Below are 6,396 nucleotides of genomic sequence, written 5' to 3' on the forward strand. Positions count from 1 at the left end.
GGAAATGATAACACCGGGAACGAATGAGTAATGGGAAAATATGGATATGGCAAAATCAACGACAATGGAGAACGTTTAGTGGACTAATGTGGTGCTAACAACTTAGTAATAGGGGGTTCTATCTTCCCTAATAGAGATATACATAAGCTGATATGGATTTCTCCAAATTGTAGAGACAAAAACCAAATAGACCATATCATCATCAATGGAAAGTGGAAAAGATCGCTGCAAGATGTACGTGTTATGAGGGGTGCATATGTTACTAGTGACCACCATCTAGTAATTGCAAACATCAAACTAAAACTTAAAAAGCTGTCTACTTATGTAAATGTGAAAAGGAAATTTTTGATGTTGGTAAATTGCAAGACCCAAAAATCCACCAAGAGTTTCAACTGGAAATAAAGAACAGGTTTCAGCTATTAGAAAACATCACAACTGACGACACAACCACAATATCAGTCAATGATGAATGGCGACATATACATGAAATATACACAGAAGCCAGTAAAAATGTACTAGGATACAAAAGACAAGTACACAAAGAATGGATAACACCTGGAACTTGGAAATTGATAGATGAAAGAAAAGAAGTGAACAACAAAATTTGTCAAACACATTCTGAGAGAATTAAAGAAAAGCTTAGAACAAAGCATACAGAATGTAACAAGAAGTTAAAACAGCAACAAGAAAGAACAAGAGAGATTTTATGGAAGACCTAGCAAGAGAAAGTGCGGCTTCAAATCAGAGAATGGGACAGATTTATCAAATAACTAAACAACTAAGTGGTAAAAACGCGAAGATTAATATGCCAGTTAAAGACAAAAACAACAATATGCTTACAACAGAACGATATCAATATTTGAGATGGAAGGAACATTTTCAAGAGGTTCTTAATCGAAAAGATCCAGATAATCTAGCACCCTTAGACCTTGAAATAGACACAGATCCACCGTCAAAACAAGAAATACAGAAAGCCATTAAAAGCTTGAAAAACAAAAAGGCACCTGGCACAGACAAACTAAATGCAGAACTTTATAAGATAGATCCAGTGCTAGCAGCGGAAACTTTACATCCAGTTTTCCAGAAAATAAGGGAACAAGCTGTTATTCCTAACAGTTGGTCTGAAAGCAACATCATAACAATTCTAAAATCAGGAGACTTAACTAACTGCAACAACTGGAGAGGAATCACCTTACTATCTATTCCAAGTAAGTCTTCTGCATAATTCTAATATCAAGAATTATAGAGGCTGTGGATAAGAAACTAAGACAAGAACAAGCTGGTTTCAGAAAAAGTAGAGGCTGCATAGAAAACATATTTGTCCTATGTAACATCTTAGAACAGTGTCCTGAGTGGCAGAGAAAACTTCTAGTAAATTTTGTGAACTTTGAAAAAGCGTTTGACAGCTTACACCGGGAAAGTCTGAGAAACTATGGAATACCAAGTAAGATAGTGAAACTCACCAAGCAGTTCTATACAAACTTCTCATGTACCATCAACTCTGAAGCTGACACTAGTTTCCATGTTAAATCTGGAGTAAGACAGGATTGCATTATGTCATCTGTGCTGTTTATAATTGCTATTTCTTGGGTAATGAGAACAACCCTAGCAGAAAGTAACACCTGATTGAGATGGACACTTTGTACCACGCTTGAGGACACAGACTATGCTGATGATTTAGCACTTTTGTCCCATACCGAAGACCTTATGCAGGAGAAGACCAAAACACTAGAAGAAACAGCTAAAATGGTTGGGCTTAAGATCAATGTCAAAAAGACAAAGTTAATGTACCTCAATACATTGAACTATCTAGGCAGTTGTATTACAACAGAAGGTGGTGCTGAAAGAGATATTAAGATCGGGATAAGGAAAGCTAGATCCTCATTCATAAAGTTCGCCAATATCTGGAAAACAACAGCCTTTTCAAAGAAGACCAAGCTCAGACATTATAACAGCTGTGTACTCTCTGTACTCCTATATGGCTCGGAGTGCTGGAGAATGACTAAGAAAGATATCAACAAACTCTCCAGCTTCCATAACACATGCCTGAGGAAGATAATGAAAATATTCTGGCCAAACAAAATCTCCAACAAAGATCTACATGAGATGACCAGCACCAACGACATGGAGACTTTGCTAATACAAAAAAGATGGAGGTGGCTTGGTCATGTTATACACAAATCTGATGATATGACCAAAGTAGCCCTTAGATGGACACCAGAGGGGGAAAGAAAGGACATAAAACAACATGGAGACACACCATAGAAAATGAGCTAAAGGAAAGAGGATATACCTGGGGCACAGTGGAAAGAAAAGCAAACAACCGAGAAGAGTGGAGGAAACTTGTAATTGCCCTATGTGCCATAAGGCATAGCAAGGACTAAGGGAAAGAGACTAAGTATTTTAAAACATTATATTTGTTTTAATACATTAAATCATAACAGAATATGTGTTGCTAAACAGCCATGCAAACTTATGGTCCTGTCTTTGTAATTAGATATATGAAGATGTGGTATGAGATCCAAGTCATAATCTATAAAAGTAAACCATTATAGGTCAAGGTACAGTTTTCAACAAGGCGCCTTGTATCACACCGAACAGCAAGATATTAAGGGCCCCTAAAATTACTAGTGGAAAAACTTTTCAAACGGGAAAACCAACGGTTTAATCTATATAAAAATACGAGAGGCGAGAAGCATATGCCGCTGCCATTCAGACTGCCTTTCCGAATATAATCTAATTGATGTTGCTGGAAAAAAAAACAATCCGCCACAAATGAAAAGATTAAAATATATTAGTAGATTATTGGTTTAAAAATATTTCTCTAAAATGTAAATAAATATTTCAAAAGACATAATTTTATTTAACAAAATCATACCTGGCAAAGTCAATGAAAACATGACAATATGATATATGATATGAATATAAACCCTGTTTTGTACTAGACCAGCATACTGAAACGGAGATTCCAAAAAGGAAACAAGATCTCCGCAAGTAAATATGTCATCATTCCTTGTCACAAAAAAATCTTGGCTCTTACTCCTAAATGTCGAGTGCTTAGCAGAGATGCAGATATTTTAATTACTAATGTTTAAGCCTTTGGTTTGATCCGGCCTAGAAACGAACCAACGACCTCCAACACTCGAGGCCAATAAGCTACTACGAGACCATCGAGGCGCATTAGAGAAAAGGATTGCATTATATGATAACCCTGTTTAATTTGTTATTTGTCATTTTATAACTCTTTCTTGATAATTTACTTTTGATCGAGAGTGTACTTCTTACGTCAAAAATGTAAGACGACTTTTTTTTAAGAGGTATTGGTGTTAAATTACGAATTTTACTTCTTTACTGACCTTTTACCATTTTCGCCTATTATCGTGAAAACTAGTAGCAATAATATCTAAATGGCCAAAATCTGCCGTTGACTTAAAGTTATCGCTAATTAATGTCGATATTTATTTTGCGTTTTTGCCTATTTAAAACTAACTATAAAAGATGGTTAGGAACAAATATGATCAGAAGGTCAAGATCTACAATTGGGGCAAATTCTGCCGAACAAGTTATTAGATAAGATAAGATAAGAATTTTATTAATCTAATCAAGAACCCATAAAGGACATCATTTACAACAATATTATGCACAATATGATTGGAAAACAGCAAAACAGAAACCTATACCATACTATAACGTTATGGACAGGATCAGAGCCTAACACAACATGTGTCTTGCATAACTATTACATCAAATCTCATAATGATAAAATAGTATTTCATATTTTTGGTTTACGTCTGGATCTTATTTCAAAACCTTTAATAATTTAATTTCCTAGGCACATGAGAGTTGGTAAATGCTCATTTGTGAACAGCCAAAAATATTTTTTATCCTTAGGTAATTCTTTAAACTTAGTACAAAAAGTGTTTACTGTATCAAATAATAATTTCCTTTGTTCATTATATAAAAGACAATTTACTTTTAAAATGGGTCTCATCTTCAATAGAATTTGATACATGTGATAAGCAGTGACGACATAGACGCTCAAGTTCCCTCTATGTATTTCTTACTATATCTATCTTTCTCAGATCATGAGAACTTATTCTCATTTTACATATAGCTCTTCTTATATTAAAATCTTTAATTGATAGATAAGCCTCCTTTAATGCGGGGTTCACACATTGCCGATTATTGCTCCCGTTTGAGATCAGACAGCGATAGAACACGAAAAATTAAAAATTCGGAGTACTATCCTCAATTATCTGGAATGTCCTATCATAGTCTGAGCGCAGTCGTTTAATTTCGTAACAGAATCCTACGGGTCGGGAATGGTTCGGATAGTTCGGCGAAGCACCCGACAGTTAGTTGCGTCCGATAACATTCGGGGTAACTCAGCCGATTTTGTCTAGTCGGATTACAAGCGTGACTATGTCGTGACAGATTCTGCTGTATCGGATCAAAATCCTAACAATGTTCTGTGTTTTCTGGATGGTGTCCTGTGGAACGGGAATGATCTTGAGAAATTTTTCGTTGCTGTTTTTCTGCCGATTGAGTCCAGATTACGAACCGTCTATGCCGAAACTGTTCCGGAACAGTCCCGTTATCAATACGAAATTCGTCAATGATACCCACGTCAGAGTCCCGACAATTATAGAATACAATACGACTGAGACCAGACAAAGCCGTTTGCAATGCGATAGAGCGGACCGTGATACTCGTCTATCGATTACATTCCGACAGTACCTGGTCATCCCGAATATGTCGACAGTTTACGAACGGATAACTTCCGTCAGCGTCGGTTCACTGTCTGGTCACTGTCTGATCTCTGTCGGATTACATTCGGTAGAATTGGGACGCAGTTGTGTCAGACTCGGTCGAATTTTACCATGCAAAAGATACAAATCGGATAAGAATCGGATTGAGAACGGGATTATCGGGACAAATTCGCTTGGAAACGGTTGAATGTCGACGCTTCTTGAACAATACCTGATTGTTGTCGTGATTAAATATTTTTTTTTACAAATTTTAATTAAAGTTTGAATTTCCATCTACGATTCACAGGATCTTGATCAGACTTTTGACAAATTTTAATCGGGAATGGTCCTGTCAAGGAAAGCAGTAAAAATCGTGAATGTGTGACCCCAGCTTAACGAAGTCGGTCTTGAGATTGAAATAATTTTCTAATTTACTATTACCTTGTGATAAGGTATCAGATCTTTTGATCACCCAAAATGCTTTAAAACTGTTACAAAGTTTACATTTTAAAAATTGTATTAATTTATTGAGCTTTGTATTCAAATTTTGTGTATCAAGTGATTGAAGTACATATCTCATAGATGAATACCAACAATTAATGTTTCCTGTATCTAAAATTGTATTACACACATAAGCATCATAAAGTAACCCTTTTATGTAGATTAATTCAAATGGATAATCACTTTTATTCTTGCAAGCAGCAGAGTTAATCTTAAATAAATCCCAAATTTCACTAAAATATAATAAAATTACAGAATCAATACTTGGATTACAAGCTGACGTGGATTTATGTAATTTAAACTTTGCCTTTAAGAATTTTTGAATAGCTCTTCTTTCCTCTGTTGAAAAAGACCACTAGAAGTAAAGACTATCACTAAAAATTTATATCTATTAAAACATTCTAAAGCCTCTTTATCTCAATTAAGTGATTCCTTCAAAAAATTTCCAGGCTTGTTAAAAATTAAAACTTTTGTGATTGGACAAGTTTACATCTAGACACCAATCAATACAATAGGCCAGGTATGCAGTATATCAAGTCGGTTTTGAAGACCCTTTTTAGTGTTTGATAATACAATAATGTCATCGGCGTACATAAGACAATCAATTTTACGCCCATTGATATCAAAAGCATCTGGACTTGGCTCAAATCTTACATGCAGATCGTTAATGAAAAGCTTAAATAAGTTTGGAATGAATGTCAATAAATGACGAATGGTGTACCCTTTCTGTGTTTTGGACGAAAACTAAATAAGATGAAGAAAAACGGTAAACAGAAGTCTACAATGATAAAAATGTCAATAGACGTGAGAGACACATGCTCTTAAAACCTATAGTTTCTTCTGCAAAGATATACTTATTATTACATATCTGACAAACATCATGCGCTTTTCAAGTAATTGCATGCAGTATATCTATTGTAGTCTAGTGGAGAAGTTCAGGTGTTTTATTATTTTGCAAACAGAAAAAAATCTATGATATCTAAGTAACTTGCATGCATGTATAATTATTATCTTTTTGTTTAGTGTTCACACTTCTGGGTAATTTTATTGTTTGAACTACACCTTTGCTCATTCATTTTTCATAAGAAAATCCCTCAGGACCAACCTTGTAGAAGATTCTACAAAGCTAAATATATTCTTTAATAAT

Source organism: Mytilus galloprovincialis, chromosome 2 (genome assembly GCF_965363235.1).
Source record: "Mytilus galloprovincialis chromosome 2, xbMytGall1.hap1.1, whole genome shotgun sequence".
Lineage (NCBI taxonomy): Eukaryota > Metazoa > Mollusca > Bivalvia > Mytilida > Mytilidae > Mytilus > Mytilus galloprovincialis.